At 38.4% G+C, this 19,038-nt stretch overlaps 1 pseudogene; it reads left to right on the forward strand.

Annotated features, from left to right (window-relative positions):
- Window positions 1-17,202: 17,202 nt before the first annotated feature.
- Window positions 17,203-17,810, forward strand: LOC101599204 (annotated as a pseudogene).
- The last annotated feature ends 1,228 nt before the right edge of the window (window positions 17,811-19,038 follow it).

Genomic DNA, 19,038 nt, shown 5'->3' on the forward strand with positions numbered 1-19,038 from the left:
CATGTCAATTTTTCTGGGAAAAAAAGAGAATACCTTACTGCCAGGTCAATGTAAATTTTTGAGTTTTTGGGTCATTAATATTTTATCTCTGAGTGAGCTGGCATGATTGCCTGGGTAAAAATTAATCAGGTGACCTTTGCCCCTTTTGCTAGAAACTAGGTTGTACATTTGTAATGGTTCAATGTGTGCAAGAAGACAAAGCAAGGAAGCAAGTATGGCCAAGAAGCTCCTTGATATACCTTCTATTTGAATTATTTTCTCTACTTTTGTCAGACCTATTAGGCAAAGGAAGCTTTTAAGGAAACATGTATGCTTGTAGGAGAAATCCAATGAGGTTCAATTTCCTTGGGATTTTTCTTTCATTTTAGTCTTAGAAATGTCCAACTGTGACATGGAGAGATTGCTCAGTGGTTAAAAGTACTTTCTAGCAAAGCCTGATTGCCTAGGTTCAATTTCCCAGTACCCGTATAAAGCCAGATGCATAAGTAGTGCATATATTTGGAGTTCATTTGCAAGGTAAGAGGCTTGGCATACAATACTCTCTCTAGCTCTCATTGCAAATAAACAAATAATTTTTTTTAAAGTGAAATGTTTATCTAGGAAGGTTCATCACTAAACTGCCTGATATGCCCTACCCAACTTTAACTCCTACATTTTGTAGCAATTTTTGGTTCAGTCTCAGCCATCTTCTATTGGTCCCTTTCCTGTTACCCTTATATTCCTTTTTCTCTCAGTCTTACTAAGTTTCCTTGAATTGCCTTTAATTCAACTAGTATAGTAAAATCCTACTATATTTCTTACTCTTTGTGGACTTGAATACTTTTGAATTTTAGCTCAAGTCCTATAGCCACCTTGCAAGCTCATCCTGATGGGACCACTATAGCAACCACTCCTTTTTGTTCTTTGCCACCCATGACATGCCACCTTGTACAGCTCAGAACCTCACAAAGCTTGCCTAGTTATCCAACTGCAAACCAACTTCAGATACATGCACCCCTTTTGGTATCTGGCTTTATGTGGGTATTGAGGAATTGAACCTGGGCCTTCAGGCTTTGCAAGCAAGCACTATTAACCACTGATCCACCTCTCCAGTTCTTACTTTGCATAGTTCTTATCATACAAGCACCTGAATGGAGAGGGACCTAAACTTGTCAGACAAAGGCCAATACAAGTACAGGTTCTCGACATGTTGCCCACACTGCAGAGCTTTTAGTCTATGCTGAATTCTGAGATCTCTCCTTTAGACACAAAGATGATTTCAAGCTAATTTCTCATTTATGGAGACAATGGTGGTTGTAAGTGGTAGAAAGACCATTGGCATGTCTGCTTATACACCTCATCTTTTTATTATTATTATTATTATTATTATTATTATTATTATTATTATTGTCTTTGTTGCCTTTGCTCCATTTTGTTTCCATTTGACCTTCAACATGTTGAACCTTGGTAACCTTTCTGGTCCTCAGTGTTCTGATCTGTAACAGTAGAAAATCAAATTTGCACAGAAAAAATGTCCATATTTAAATTATAAGTTAAACTTACAACTTATAACTTAAACTATAAGTTTTTTTCTCTTAGGAGAACATTCAAAATTTCAGGTGTTTTATATTTTATATAAATATCTTGCTACATGGAGTAAAGTTGCAAATGCTATGTATCCAACACGACCTCACAAGTCTTCTGTATTTTGATGTATATGCATACATAATGTGTGCATATGCATGTGGACACACAAATGCTACAGCATCCATGTGAAAGGCACAGACAACTTTTGGGTCTTGGTCCTCCTCTTCCACTTTGTTTGAGGCAATGTCTCTCATTCAGGTTGTTTGCCACTACATTTTCCAAGCTAGCTGTTCTGGGAACTTTTGAGAAATTATCACATCTCTTTTTCCCTTCTTACTCTTGGTAAACTGGGATTGCAGAAATACATTGCAGTTTTTGGTTTTTACATAGAGTCTGGGATCTGATATTAGTTACTCAGGTTTGCTTGGCAATTTCTCTATCCACTAAGACACCTTCCAGGCCCTTAATAAATCTTTCTAACTTCCTGCACCTTATTTTGGTGTATATGTGTATGTGTTTGTGTATTTGCATTTGTATACATGTAAGTGTGCATGGACATATGTGCCTACTTGTGGAGGTCAGAGGTCAATGTTGGATGAATTCATCACTTGCTCTCCACCTCATTCTTTGGAAGAAGGTCTCTAGGCAATTTTATTTCGAGCTCCTAAGCCCCAAGGAAGCCCTGGTTTAATCTTCCCAGGGCTGAATTTACAGTGGTGTGTGCCACTTTTACTTGGGTGATGGCAATCTGAACTTTGGTCTTCATGCTTGTATAGCTAACGCTTTACAACTGAGCCATCCCTCCAAACATACTTGCTGGAAATTTTGATACAGTGTAAGATGCTTGCTGATAAGAAGTTTGCTCAAATGGCTTAATTATCTCTTGTAGATTAACTTAATCTATTATGGGACATTCATTTTTTTGCTTAATATCTTAACTTTTATTCACAGTAATATTGCTCATAGTTAATATTTTTGAGCACATTTAGGTATGAAACAGCATACTAGATGCCTGAATCTGCTTATCATTTTATCCTGAAACAACTTTATTACACCAGTTCTATTATCTTAGGCCAGGCTACTGAGAGAACTTAAACCCTTGCTATAATCACCTGTGTAGAAGATCTATATTTTTGACTAGAAATTAGAGAGCATAGTCCAACAGTTATGCTCTCAATAGACTATATAGTGTTATATTTTATTCCTCAAAGGATCCTAAGAAAAAGCATAATATTGTTAACATTTCCAGAATAAGTGACTTTTCTACTTTTAAAATATTTAGTTTTATATTTTATATTTAGTTATTTAAAAGAGAGGACATAGAGAAAGAGAGAGGTAGAGGGAGAGAGAATGGGTGCTCCAGGCCTCTAGCCACTGCAAACAAACTCCAGTTGTATGTGCCACCTTGTGCATCTGGCTCTGTCGGTACTAGGGAATTGAACCTGGGTCCTTATATTTTGCAGGCCTTAACCACTAATCCATCTCCCCAGACCTTTATTTATTTTAAAGAATTTATTTTCTATTTTATTTTTATTTACTTATTTGAGAGCGTGGAGAGAGAGAAAAGACTTCTATTTTTAATTGTGTATTTTTTCTAATTTCTTTCTTAGCAAGCTATGTATTAGTATATTGAAAAGCTACTGATCTATACATCGGCTTTGCATATGATTACCTTACTGAAAGTACTTCACTGAAAAAAAAAAAACACATTTTCTGCGGTAGTCTGTAAGGCTTTATAATGATGGGACCATGTCATATGAAAATATGGATAAATTGCCTTCTTCTTTTTCTACTGGTATATCTTTTGCACTTCTCGTCTTTTTGCTCTAACTAAGCCTTCCAGAACTATAGTGAACAAAATGCAGAGCATTTTGTACCCTTGCTTCACATTTGCTTTATAGTCACAATTTCCTCACAGGGTAGCTGTGGGCACTGCATGTCTATTGGTTAAATGTTTATCCTTTTCAATGCATACAAGCAGCAGAGATGCTTAATGTAGATGAAGATGATCTGAGGATGTCACCCCATTTGGTATTCCAAGGAACAAACCGTAACAATCAACAGGGACACTGAACATCTCCACATCAAAGAAGTGAAGTTAGTCACAAGTGACAATCCAGTGTTAAATAATTAAATTGTTTTAGCTGTTAACTGTAAGTGAATGTTGTTTTTAATTGCACTTTAATAATGCCATGCCCTTTATATCCAAAATTAATGTTTTCTTTTTTCTTTTTGAAGTGTCACTTTAATTAAACTATTACTGGTAGACAGACTTTAAGTGTGTTATATTCTTTATTAAATTCTATTTGTTCAATAAGCACACAGGAAAATTAAGTTGGTGAGGAGATCTATATCCTGCCTAATACATCATTCATCACTGGATAAGATGACCCTTTGTTCTGGTTCCCCTTAACAAACAAACTTACTTTCAGATTATGCTCATGTTAAAATAAGTTATACTCATGTAAAAATAAAGATGGAAGCTTTTTAAAATGATCTGTTAGGCTTTTGTGAGACAGTCAAAATAAAAGTCCTGTGGACTATAGCAATCATGACTTCAGTTACTTTGGGATCATATGCACCTTTCTGCTGCCTAACTCTGGCAATTTAGGGATGGTGTCTGCTAGAGATACAAGCTTCTCCTCCTTGATTTTTCCTAGATTTCATAAATACATATGAATCTCTTGAAAATCACACAAAACTAACCTCATACAAAGCAGTCGTTTGTTTTTATTGCCAGAAATGATAATTGCTAGAGTAAACATTGTACAAACCAGGCCTCTACTGGATTCAATTCAAGAGAATCGATTGAGCCTTAGTTAAAGTTGAGGAGGGGCTGGAGTAGCATAATTTCTTAGTTTCTTCAGTCCATTGATGACATATGCAAATAGGAAGGAGACTCTAATTGGCAAACACTCAACGAAGAAGCAGGACAGTATTAAAATTGCTCTTCTCTGGCAAAAGGAATTGCTGAACTACATCTGCTGCATATAGTCCAAGATGTAACATGTTATAATAGAGACAAGTGTGTCCTTCCTTTGTGTGGCAGATCAATCAATAGCTTTTCGTGTGATCTTGTTCACTATTACGCTCATAATGAAACCCCCGTGTGCAGTGACAACTGTGGGATAACATTTGGTCACAAAGCCGGTGTTAACAAGCACAACCGTCACTCTGGTAATTAGGCTGATTTCTGGCCTCTTCTTTCACAAATTGTCGATAAGTGCAGTAAACAGGCTGGTGATTCCTTTCTGAACAGCTATATTAAGCTTCATATCCTTGGAAATGCATCTCCTTGGTTTGTTTGTGAGAATTAAACTATGAAAGTGAAAGAATATATAATGAGCTTTCAGTTTGGTCAGCCAGGGCATATGCACGTGCATTTATCTATCTATCTCCCAACTACCCATCTATCTATCTCCACTATCATGTCTTTAGTAAAATTCAAAACATCAGCATATTTGGCTTTAATTAACTAGTAATTGGAAGATACACAATCTAGACCAAAAATAGAACCCAATGTAGGTCTCTGAGTTTCAGATTCACTGAGGCAGAGAGATATGAATGTATATGGGCACACACATTTACATATATATAGCTATCTCCTTTATATGTTTTTATTTATTTTATTTAAAATTTATTGATGTTTTTATAAAAAAGATTGAACATATACACTCATTCTCTCTTTCCACAATCCTGCTGAGGGTCTTCAGTAGGGTTGTTGGTATTCATTGTGGGGACTAACAAAACCTCAGTCAGTCTTTGCTGGGATGGGGAAACACAGTATCTGAGGTTATTCCCATACACCCTGAGGCCCTTACAATATTTCAAACCATTCTTCCAAGATGATCCCTCAGGTTTGTCAGACGAGATAGAGATAAGGATTTGATTTAGTGCTGCTTTCTCTGTAGTCTCTGAATGTCTACTTTTATGAGGCTTGAGTGACCACAGGGTCTATCACCATTTTCTTAGAACTGGTTTTCAAGCTAGCCATGAGAGCAGTATTCCTGTCACCACTTCCATTGCAGTAACTTCTGGACCTTGGAAGATGAGGTGGAGGTATATTCATACATCCCCATAGTCCAAGATCTTTTAACTGAGCCATAATACCAAAAAATACCATCAAAAAATTCATAATGGCATAGGTTAAACATTTATACTACAAAAGATGGCATTGGGCATAGCAAAGAAATATTCAGTCAATACAAGATTTAAAACAACCAGGGCAAACATCAAACTCTGCAGCTTCAAGTGAACAACTCTAGTTAGTGACAAATCTCCAAGTCTGATCATTCTAACCAGCAACAAGTCTCTGGCATTCCAATTCATCTCATCCAGCTAGGCTACTTACAGTCCTAGAAAATTTCACTGGGGCTGGCAACTATCCTTAGCAGCCATCTTGTGGTCCTGACAGCTCCACTGGGTCTCCACTGCAATCCATGGTTCATCCTTGTGGCCCGACGGGGTCTCCATGCAGGCATCCAGCAAACCTGCTTCACACTGTCCATGGCATTTCCAAAACACAAGACTGTGATGCAAACTTAATGACCCACTCTTTCCAACATTTCTTATACTCCACAATACCAGGAAGGGTGCCAATTTGTTAATCCAGGGGTAATAAAGTAGACTTTAAAGATCAGAACTCTCCTTGAGCACTTAGGCCCCTTCAAAAGAGTCTACATTCTTCCTGTAGCCCTAGTGCAGGTAAGCTGGCCCAGTCTCAAAGGTTGTAATCTCTTAATTGTAGCTGAATGGGCAGCAGTTCACCCGATGATTTTTCTGTGCCATATCCCTCTGCTCACACCAGTTCATTTCTATGCAAAGCAGCCCTGAACAACTTCTCAGGACATGGCCATAACAGCAAGCTTCTCACACAAACTGCTAGCTCAGTCCAAGCAAAGCTTTGTCTCACCCTCATAAGCCAAACCTCAGACCATAGTTCTTACTGCATTCAGGTCTTTCAACTCTGACCAGAATAGTCCATCAAGCTGTACTTACAGCACTGCAAGGCATCAGCCCCTTGCCTCATCAACATTTTACTTTTGCAATCAGGGTTGTCATTGCTGGTAGAAATCACCCAACCAAGACCACCTTGGGAAAAGGAGGTTTATGTTGGCTTATGGACTTGAGAGGTAGCTCCACGATGTCAGGGGAAAACTATGGCATGAGCACAGGGTGGACGTCATATACCCTGGCCAGCATAAGATGGATGATAGCAACAGGAAAGTGTTTCAAACCCTGGCATGGGAAAACTGGCTATAACACCCATAAACCCGCCCACCAACAATACACTGCCTCCAGGGGTTGTTAATTCCAAAATCTCCATCAGGTGGGAACCTATCATTCAGAACACCTAAGATTATGGGGGACCCCTGAATCAAAGCACCACACTTGGGATAAAAACCTATAACATATGTGGCAGTTTTAATTATGTCTCCAATAAACTCATGTCTTCTGAATGCTTGGTCCCCAGATAGTGGCAGTTTGGAAATGGAGCCTGACAGGAGGAGGAGTGTCTCTGGAAGGTCAGTTTGTGGTTATTGTAGCCAGCACCCCGTTACTGGAGCTTAGCTCACTCTCTTGTTTTCACCTGTTGTGGCATAATTGTGATGTCCATCCTATGCTCTACCATCTTTTTTCTGCCATCATGAAGCTTCCTCTCAAGACTATAAGGCAAAATAAATCATTTTCTTCTATAAGCTTGCTTTGGTTGGGTATTTTGTTCCAGCAAGGTGAAGTTAACTAAAGAGAAATTGATACCAGGAGTGGAGCCATTGCTACTAGAAACCTGACTCTTTTGGTCTTGGAACTGATTTGCAATGCTCTAAGCAGAGCTTGGTGGACCATTCTCATCAGAGTTGAAAGAACCTAAATGAAGAAAAACACTATGGAATGTGGAGCCCTGGCTTATGAGTGGAAGAAGACTTTTTGGGGGGCTGGGCTAAGGCAGTGTGTATTAATGGCTGACTGCATTCTGTCCTTGTCCTGAGAACTTGAACAGGATTTAATTTAGAAGAAATGTACTGGTGTATGGCACAGAAAGAAATTAAACTTTTGGACTGGTTACTATAGCCAGGTAGCAATTGTTTGAGTAATTAGCACCACTGATATTGGGCCAGTAGATAGAATGTTGAAGGACTTTTCCTGTTCTTCAAAATATGCTTTACTCTTCTATGAATTATCAAATTTGATAGCCTAGTTGGTACTATAGAAGTATAATAAATGCAGGAAATAAAGGGTCATTGGATTTGCAGCACAGGTTTTTTTTTTTCTTTTCTTTTTCTCTTTCTTATTCTTTTTCTTCCTCTTTTCTTTTCTTTTTGGAAATGCCTACTGGGTAGTGTGCAGCAGGGCTGTTGTCATCTCTGCATGCTGGATGGAGCCATGAAGATGGAGAGCCCAGAATTTTGAGATGCCAGGAGTATAGATGGCTGCCAAGGACCACTGCTGGTGTAGGATAGAGTTTTCCTTGAGTTACTGGCCATCTAGCTGGAGAGGTAGAATTAGAACCCTAGAGGCTTCCTCACTGGTTAGAGATGTTGGACTTGGAGATTCAAGTTTGGTATTTGATATTTGCTCTGATTGTTTTAGATATTGCTGTGGTTCAATCTTTTCTTGTTATGCCTTCTTCTGAAGTATGAATATTTACTCTTGTGTCTATAAATTATTTTTTTGATTTTATAGGGTTACAGTTAAGAGGCTATTTTAGATAAGACTTTGGGACTCAAACAGTGTGTGGATGAAAACCATGAGTACTTTTGAAGTTAAACAGTGCATTTTTGCATCTCAAGATGGTCATAAGTACTTGCAGCCAGGGAATTACTGTGGTGGTTTGAATCAGGTGTCCCCTATAAACTCATGTGTTTTGAATGCTTGATTCCCTGCAGGTGTCAATTTGGGAAGTACAGCCTTGGAGATGGAAGGTTGTTTTTGTGGGTGGGCTTTGGGGTGTTACAGGCAGGTCCCCCTTGCCAGAGCTTGGCTAGCTCTTTTGCTGATATCTTCCATCTTCTGTGACAAGATTTTAAGGTTTCCTACCATTTTTTTCCTGTCATCATAAAGCACCTCTTTGAGATTGTAAGCCAAAATAAGCTCTTTCTTCCATTCTCTGCTTTTGATTGGATGTTCTGCCCAGTAACATGAAGGTAAGTACAATTTAGAAAACAAAATAATCCCAGCACTTGGGAGGCAGAAGTAGGAGGATTGCTATGAGTTCAAGGCCACCCTGAGACTCCATAGTGAATTCCAGATCAGCCTGGGCTAGAGTGAGACCCTATCTGGAAAAACCAAAACCAAAACCAAACAAAACATATATATATGACTTTTATATAAATCTTTTTAAAAGGTTTGTCTGCATTCAGAGAGCAATGAAGGAATTAAACTAGTATAGGTATACAGTTTTGAGAAATTTTTAGTAAGGAATGCACAAGCTTTGAAAAATTGTTGATTTATTAATTAGATAAAAATTCAACAGTTCTTACTATTTTTTGTAAATTGTCAGATGTGATAGAAAGAAATAGATAAACTCTTACTTTAAATCATTGTAACTGACCAGTCATAAAGGATACAGAGTCCTTGCTACAAGGCAATAGAATACATACTGGATTTCAAATGGGTATAGAGGTCTTTCCGTCAGTGTTCTGGAGAACCTTATATACACTCTCAAATAAGATGGCTTAAATGTAACCCTACATTAAGTTCATTTTGATTTCTTTTTATTTAGTTTTGAGACACAGGTATTCTATGTCTCAGGTAGCCTGAAACTCATAGCAATACTCCTGCCATGGCGTTCTAGGTGCTGGGTTTACAGGTATGAGGCACTGTTCCAAATTTCAAATCTCATTTAGGTTACATATTAGTTGCTTATTTTATCATTATGATAAAATAACTAGCAGAAACAATTTAAGAGAATAAATATTTATTTTGGTTTATAATTTCAGAGCATTCAGTCCATCATAACAGGCAGAGCATGGCAGAGAAGCAAGCCAGGAGACAGAGATTAGGAATGCCAATTCAACTACTTTCCCATTTATCCCCTTTTATTATATCTGGGTCTCCATCCTATGGGATAGTGTTAGCCACATGCAGGTGAATTTTTATCCTTCAGTTAATCAACTCTGAAAGCACCTTGACAGATACATCCGCAGGTGCCCCTGAATGGCTCGTAGGTGATTCCATAGCTAACTGAGTTGACAAGGAAGACTAACCATCACTTCTTCCAATATGTTGAGGTGGTTGTCTTTGCTCCCATTTAATGGTTATACAGCTGAAACTCAAAGCTATTTGTGATGGCACACAACCATAATTCCAGCACATAAGATGCTGAGGCACAAAAATCACCAACTTAAAGTAAGCCCTCGCTATATGGAAAGATTCTCTTTCAAAAACAAATAAGCAAACAAAAAATGAAGTTTAGCAAATGTAACTGTCTTACACAAAATTGATCAAATATTAAGGCATAAATACAAGGCTAGAGCAAAAGTCAATTTGAGGCCTAGAGAGATGGCTTTGTGGTTAAGTGCTTTCCTGTGGAGCCTAAGAACCCAGTTTGAGGCTCGATTCCTCGACCCACGTTAGCCAGATGCACAAGGGGCACATGTATCTGGAGTTCATTTGCAGTGGCTGGAGGCCCTGGCAAGCCCATTCTCTCTCTCTTTCTGGCTCTTTCTCTCTCTGTCTGTTGCTCTCAAATAAATTTTTAAAAAATGAACAAAGATATATTTTTTTAAAAAGTCAATTTGACAGCAAAGCCAAATTGTACTTTCCAGGACACTGAAGATTTTAAAAGCCTCACAAGGCATGTCATTTAGACATGACACTCAGGATATGGCTGACCACTGTACTTCATTTTTTTTAAAGGCAAACCCAACAGACTGCTTTTGCTTTTATGTGAAACAAGTGAAACAGTGAGAGAAATAATTGGCACTGCAGGGCCTCCTGGCACTGCAATCAAACTCCAGGTGGGTATGCCACCTTGTGAGAATGTGTGACCCTGTACACCTGTATAACTGTGCATCTGGCTTATGTGGGACCTGGAGAGTCAAACATGAATCCTTAGGCTTCGCAGGCAAGTGCCTTAACCATTAAGCCATCTCTCCAGCCCTGTACTTCATATATTAATGATATAAGTCATGGAAAGCTAATCCTCAGTTGGCAAAGCCAGGGCAGTATGCAAGGTCAGAACATGGAATTTCTGTTTAAACATGCTGAATGTAAATTAAAAGGTGAAAGAGTCAAATTTAAGTAGCCAGTAATATATCCCCACATAAAAAGTCTGACTTCCTGACTATTATAAATCCCTAACTCTTGATAAAAGAACAAAACAGAAGATAACCATTATGCTCACTTCTTGAATGTTCAATTTAGAGATACTTTGTAAATCTGCCACATGTTATAAATCTGACTGTAAAGGTGCTGTGTATTAGAGTTTGAACTTCCCCTTGAAATACATGAATGTCTTTTAAACAGATTACTTATAGCTCTTCACCTATAGCCACCCCTTCCACGCTGTCCCATTAGTCATTAGTAGCTACAATATAAATTGACTTTATGTTCTCTATCTCATGTGTTCTTGAAAAGTATCCTGTGAATTTATGAAAGGAAGTGTTGAACCTTAGAGAACATTCTCTGAGTCATGTTGCTCTAGGAGTCAGAAATCACACCAGTCTTGCCTAGTTCTTACTCTGCTACTTACAGATGAGAAAAGCCAGGGAAAGATGACAGACCTTCCATAATATTTCCCAGAAATGCCCCTTTACTCAGTGACACTTTCTATTCATTCCCACAGCTCTGGCTTGTGAAATTTGCTGTTGACCCTTGAATTTGGTGAACATACAGATTTTCCCTGTATATTTCCCACTTGCATTTTTTTGGTGCAAACTGTGTAGCACTACATGCAAGACTATGTCATTCAGATGGTAGCCCACAGGTCTATGTCTAGCTGCATAGGTCTCTATGCCTTCTTAAACACTTTATCCCAAAGGAGAAAAAAATTATTGTCCATCTAAGGATGTTGATAAAGGTGGGCATAGAGTAAACACATTTGAAAGATGGAGTGGATGTGTTTAAAGGATTTTGTGGCAGAGTAGGAAATGCATTGTATAGGGGGGAATATGGACACAGAAATTCCACTTAAAATGATATTTCAATAAATCAGGTGAAGAAACGGTCTTAGTTGCACCAGGGCAGGTCCAGTAGAGGGAAATGAGAACATGCACTCTGAGACAGAATTACAACTGGATTTCTCCATTAATGGTTTGCTATTAAGGAACTAGTGTATTTGTTTAAGACTATAGATGATGCTTATGCAAGAAAGTTTGCCTTCTTAAAATATATTTATATCATTTAGTCATAGACTATAATACTAAATTTTCTAGTTATTATTTGCTAAGTCATGTTGTGGTTCAAGAAAAACAAGCCTACACTTTAGAGAATTCTAAATTCCAATTTCCATTAGAAAATTGTGTTCAACAGTGGGACTGAGTTAAGGTAGTCTTCAGAATTAAAATCACTTTTCAGCACATCCTACGCTATGCATCCTAGTAACGGTTACATCTTTGCGAATCATTGTTCTTTCCTAATAGTTTTTCTCCCTCCTAGAATTTTTTTTTTTCTAAAATGCTATTCTAGTTATTTTGTTATTCACTCCATTAGGATGTTTAATGAAGTCAATTTCTGCCAATTTTGTTCACTGATGGTGTCCCAGGATCTAGAATGGTACCTGGAAGTACATGATAGGGATTTGAATAATAATTATTAAGTAAAATGAGAAAAAAAATTAGCAGTGGCATGGAACAACTTGAAGTAAGTGTTTAGATTTCGTGAGCATGCCTGAGGCATCTAGTCACTATGACTTTCTCACTCTAAGACACGACTAACAAGCAGCCAGGAAACATTGGCCTCATTGCAGTGACCAAAACACATGAGAACCATGGCAGCTGCAGGCACAGGCCACCTACACTGACATTCTTTCAGCCAAGGCAATTAAGCTGGCCAGGTAGTCTGTCCATGTGGCTAGACGTAGAGTCTCCAGGCTGTTTCTATCAGACAGTTGCTCAGCATACTACACTAGCATCACCCTGATTTCCCTTCCTTAACACACATCTGAAAACATTAACTGAGAGCAGACAAAATTGTTCATTGTGTATTCATGCTTTCTTGAAAAAGGCTGACTACTGTGCAAAAGGAAGTGATAATGAGATCTAATCTATAGTTTGGGGGTAACTATGTGAGAATAATTGCTCTAAAAGAGATCACAATTAGAAGTAAATTTGAGTTCTTCCAACATGCAGTCCCATGTGCCCTCTCTCCTTTTTCTCTCACTTTTGTAAGACATTCCATTCTAAGGTAGGGACTTTTAGAAGATCCATAGCCAGAATGGTGCCTGCTTTCAACACTCAACAGAATTCTCAATCCAAGATTCAAAATAAAAATTACTTTTACATGTAACATGGGCTTAAGAAACCCTAAGCCAAACATATTGCAAAGCTTAATTGAAAAACTAAAAACTTATAAAAGGTCAAAGGTCATAACTGTAAACTTCTATTTAAGTCCAGGGCCTTTACTCAATATTACTTCAATTTTGAATATCCATGGGGAATATATCACATAATTTCTACCCAAGTAGGTTATATGGGTTGCTCAGGTGCTTTCAGGGGCTAATTTATCAATTATTGATAATGACAGACAGGTGCCTCTAACCAAAGCACAGTGGCAAGCTGACCTAATATATTAGTGGTACATTTTGGAGGAGGTTACAGAGAGCAGCTGAGTATGTGTGTTTTGTTAAAACAATACTTCATCTTCATATTAGTGCCTACAATGCTCTTCTACATACACATGTTCACTACAAATATCATCTGATCATGACTATCTGTTCTGCATGATTTCTTTGCCTTTCTTTTGAATTTGTCATTCTTTACCACAAATATGCTAGATGCTAAGGGTATGTGAGACACATTCCCTATCCATAAGGAACATATGAAGGCAGCAATTAAAATGAAAGTGGTCAGATTCTGAGTCAACTACTTTAACAGATACCTTACCAAAGTATGCATGCAGGTAGTAAATATGTATATGATAAAAGATGTCCAATGGCTGATGTCACTGGGGAAATCCCATATCCCTGGGAAATGGCAAGATCTAGAGCAGTCACAATATCAAATCTTGTTGAAAATGAGGTATGCAGCAGCTGCAATTTTTGCTGGTGAGAACACAAGACGGGATAGCTCCTTTGCAAGATAGTTTTGGCAATTTCTTACAAACTAAATATATGCTTGGCATAATGTTCAGCAATCCAGTATTTTGGCATTTACTCAGACAAGTTGAAAATGTCTGTCCACACACACAAAAACCTGTACATAGATCTTTATAGCAGCTTTATTCTAATGGTTCAAACTGGGTAGTTACAAAGAAGTACTTTAGAATAAACTGTGGGCCCTCCTGGTGATAAAATAATTATTGGAATTAAAAAGAAATAAGCTATCAAGATCTAAAAAGCCATGAAGAAAACTTAAGTGACAAGTACTAAGTAAAACAACAAAATCTGCAAAAGTTACATAGTGTTCGGTTCCTATGATAAGGCATTCTGGAAAACTTAGAACTATAGATTCAGTAGTTGCTAGGAGATAGGAAGGGGTATAGGCTAGATGGAGCAGGAAGAATTTTAGGCAAATGAAAATAATTTGAATGATACATGTCATTATACATCCATAGAATACAAACACCAGGAGTGAAGTCCAGCACTAACGATGGACTTGATAATGATGTGTCAATATAGGTGCAATTGTAACACATATAATGCTCTAATGGGAGATGTTCATGGAGAGAGAGACTCACTAGTGAAGGAAGTGTGGCAGTAAAGGAAATGTGGAAAATCTCCCAAACTACCACTCCATTTGTGGAAAACTGATTTGAAACTATTTATCTAGAAATATTTAGACTCCACATGACTTTTTCATAGATTTGCTATTTACTTATGTAAGAATATGTAGCAAATATGATATCTGCAATGGATTGAATAGCTGATTCTTCTAGCTTAATAGGGAAGCCAAATTGTTTTTGGAATTCTAGCATAATGCTACTACTGTATGAAGACATTGGATGAAAGCTCCAAGGCTCAGTAGAATCTTTTTGTCCTCCTTCCTAGAATTGCATGATTGAATTCTCTCTTCTCAGAAAAAGAAATCAAATGATTTATTCTCAGAATATAGGAAAACAAACAACTCAAAATCCCTAAGCATCCATCTTAAGAAGACTCATAGGCCCCTGTGAAAATCAAACCTCACCCTGTCTTCTAACCAGGATAAGTTACTGTTTCCCTGGTGGGATTTGATGCATATTAAATGCATAATAATTTATTAAGAATAAGTAAGAATGGTAAACATTCTAATTATGCACATTTTATATGTACTACAGTTGAAGTAAAAGTTTGGTCAACCAGTAAAACCACTCCCTAGTTTTCTTGGAAAGAAGGATCTGAATGATATTATTGAATTCAAAACGTATTTGGTAGATAATATATAGTGCTCAGAACATATGACAATTAATTATATAGCCTCATATTCACAGATTTAATGAAGAAACAACACAACACTAAAAAAAAAAAAAAAAAAATTACTTCAGTGGATTCTGTTTCCGGTTTCCTTCAAGACTAACATTGAAATTCTGGCATATTCTAGGTTCCATGAAATAAATCAGTAGTGCCACCAGCTTGTACATGTGTTCTTTCTCTGCTCAATCACCATGTTCTTCTTTCATGTTGAAATTCTGGACAAAGTAAGATGATAGATACAATTACAGATTGACAGTATAATTTTCCTTCCTTGTATTTCCTCGTATAAGGAAAATCCTGTTCACCCAATCTTCTGTTGGAATTGGTTAAATTTACCCCCAATTGTTATTTGTCGTTTGCCCATTGGTTTTGCTAATGAATTAACTATTGCAACCGACCACTTGCAGTGCTATTCTCAGGATAATGAATGTAATTTTTTAACACTAAACCAGGATGGCATCTTTCTTTCTCTGTGACAAGCATAATTCTTTCTGCTCCCATTAGCCAGGTGCCCTGGTCTCTGTAAACTAGTTATTGACCTGCTCATTTAAAGAGCTTCACTTTCGATGCTCCTTCCCTTATTTAACTCAAGCAAGCACCTATCATTTCTCTTCCCCATACGAGGGGAGCATATAAAGACTGCATTGCTCATTTACTGTGAGTGAAGCAAGAAGTCGGGAAGCTGTTCACAGATAGATGCTCAGCCGCCTGAGCCCTGCTTACTTGTCCCTGTTTATAATGGATACAAAACCGTACGGAGCTGAGCGGGCATCATGTAAGCGCCATAGGAATTCTGAGGCAATGAATCATGGAGCTGGACTCCTGCTGAGGACGTGTGTGTGAATAGACTACAAATAGACAGAAAAGCAGCTTAAGCAAGTAGCTTTCATATGACAGGAATGCATATATTAGACCTAAGAGGAGGCTATTTGGATAAAGATGTTTATATATACAGGATAGTAATAATGCTTCCAGCTAGACACTCTCAGCCAAGAACAATGCCCCTTGGACCATATTGACATGTTTCAGGCATATCTTCTGCTACCATTCAATATACTTTTTTTAAAAAAAAATTGTCACACAATATTGGATCACCTTGGTCATGATGTATTATGTCAGGGCACATGCAATGAGAAACAGTTAGACATGACTGGTGAAGCCTAAAGTAAAGATTAGATGTCACAAATTAAAGAAAAAGTGACTTCCATCATTCATGATTGAACTTCCCTTAGAAACAGGTGAAAAATTAAATGTTAAAATTACATAAGTAATAAAGCCATGTATACATGGTTTAGAAATGGCATTTTCTCTCATTCACATTTTCGTCAAATGCCAAGTGCTATTTGGAATTTTATTTCTGTAGAAATAAAATTGTGCTTGTAATTAAGCAATAAACACCCCCAACTTAGGAAAACCCAGTAAACATGATTATTAATTTTTTATGTTTGAATAGTGATACGTTATCTTTTTCTTGACTGTAGTTCCCAAAGTCTATATATATATAAAATGTGTGTGTTTGTATTTGCACCAAAGTTTGCTCCCCCAACTTTTTAAATGAAGCATACATGTATAAATATGGTTAGGAATGTTGTTTCTTTATAATAATAAAACTTGAATTCTACAGAAAAGTATTTATTCAGAGTATTCTATGCTAAAGGTCTTATGCCTCAAGCCCACTGAACTAAACTCTCAATAGTAATATTACCAAGGAAGAAAAGGAGTTAGCCAAAAAAGAGATAAAATGATAGAAAATAATAGCAGGGATGTTTCATTCGTGAGAGCTGTTGCATTACGAACTTTGTGAGCATGTGCGGCACCCAGCATCTGATATAAAATAACACTTCTACCAAATGAAAGCAAGGCAGCTTCTTATCACATGCTTAAGTCACTGACAGAACTCCAAAAACTCGAGGATCTGAAATTAAAATGCCCTTGCTGAATTCTTTAAAAAACAAATTAGAGTTTCAGGAAGACCAGGCAAATCTGGGAGGGTGCTAATTGCAACTGCAGAAGCCCCGAGACAGTGTGAATAGGGTTTGTTAGTCCACTGCCAACTAAATGTCACAAGGCCTTCCGCACGGAATATGCCGAATGAGTACTCTTCAGCCCTTTCTAAGCCAAGCCGGCGCTCCTCAAGGACAAAGCCCAAAGCCGTGGTCCGCTCGAGGGCCGAGGTCGTGGAGCCGCAGGGTCAGAAGCCGGCGAGCTCGAGTCGGGCACCTCCCAGGCGCTGCTCCAGCTGGACCTGAGCGCGGACCCCGAGGCTCAGCGTCCCCGCGGCCAAAGAACTCGAGGTCGGTGGTTGTCCAAAAGCTATCATAGCTTTTGTTTCAGTTCCTCAACTCAAATCTTTCCAGAAAATCCAAGTTCGGCTAGTGCGTGAATTAAAGAAAAAGTCCAGTGGGAAATATGTAGTCTGCATTGCTCAGAGGAGAATTCTGCCTAAACCAACAAGGAAAAGCCCAACGAAAAATAGCAAAAGCGTCCAGAAGCTGTCCGCTGACTGCTGCGCTGCGCACAATCCCATCCTTGAGGACCTGGTCATCGTGAAAGTGGACGGCGGCGCACGCAGGCTCATTCAGAGGGAGCCCAGCTGAGCAACGTGGAGCACACGGTTGAAACTCTCCCCGGTGTCTGTAAGAAGCTCACGGGCAATGATGTTGATTTTGAATTCTGAGAGTTTCAGTTGTAAATAGATGACAAAATGAAGTATCATTCACAATTAAAAAAAAAAAAAAACCAAAACAACTTTTAAATAGAATTCAAGTTTTTAATTTGTTAGATTTATATTGTCAATTTGAAAGTTTTCTTAAAAAAAGCAACCCATTATGATTTCACATAATCCCATTATGAAATTCTCAGTTAAATAGTGTTAGTCACTCTCCTATCACTGTGAAAAATTACCCGAGAAAAGGAAGATCTATTTTAGTTCAGTCCACAGCCAGCCTCACTGCTGTTGCACTGTGGTAAGGCAGAAACACCCAGTGGAAGGACATGGTGAGGACGCTCACCGCAGGTCAGCCATGAAGTGGAAAAGCGCGTGGAAAGCACAGGGAGTACAGCTCAGGCGACTGGATCCCTAAGAGTGAAAAAGGCAGGGAAACCTGGCTGCTGCTTGCATCTTGCCTAGTTCCCTAGACCTGTTTGTCCACAAACAAGGACTCCTGGGAGGGAGATCTTTTCTAGGATTTAAGCATTGTGGTTGCTCAAGCTCAGAGCCGCTAACTTGGTATCAGGTCTCGCCTCTTCCTGAGACAGCCCCTACCCCTAACCAACCAGCTTCCTTCTGGTTCCCCTGAGCCGGAAGACAGCCCACCACTATAAGGCTATAAATACCTTTGTAAGGGAAGGGCAGGCTCTCTGACCACTTGGGAACTTCAGCTGTGGTTGCACAGAGGAGAGAGAGCCCCTTGGCCCTTACTCTCCACATGGGCTTCTTTACCCTCTCCAGTCCCCCATATGGCAGGAGCTCTTTAAACTATCTTTTCTCTCTCTCATTTTCCCTTCTTTTTTTTTCTGCCCCTCCCCCCACGTGGGATCTCTAGCCATTGGGTGCCTTTCCTTAGCTCTGTACTTCTCTCAATAAATATAATAATTTAATAATTATAATTCTCAATCTTTTAAATTAAATTCTTTGATTAAAATTAGAAATACACCTAGTGTTTGGAGTTCGGGGACTTTCCTGAACCCTGCGCACCCTATTACGAAAAGACTAGGTACAAAATGTGTGTCCCTGAATGGCTAGTTCTCAGTAACCTAGTTTTTCCACCTGGCTTCGCCATATAGCTTACACTACTTCCCTATACTGCCGCAAAATAGTGACTCCTCCAATGGATCAAGCCCTTGTGATCCAATCACTTCCTGGGACTTTTATCTTCTATTCTCAATATGATCAGATTAGAAATCAAGTAAGAGACCCA

This window comes from Jaculus jaculus, chromosome 19 (genome assembly GCF_020740685.1).
Source record: "Jaculus jaculus isolate mJacJac1 chromosome 19, mJacJac1.mat.Y.cur, whole genome shotgun sequence".
Classification (NCBI taxonomy): domain Eukaryota; kingdom Metazoa; phylum Chordata; class Mammalia; order Rodentia; family Dipodidae; genus Jaculus; species Jaculus jaculus.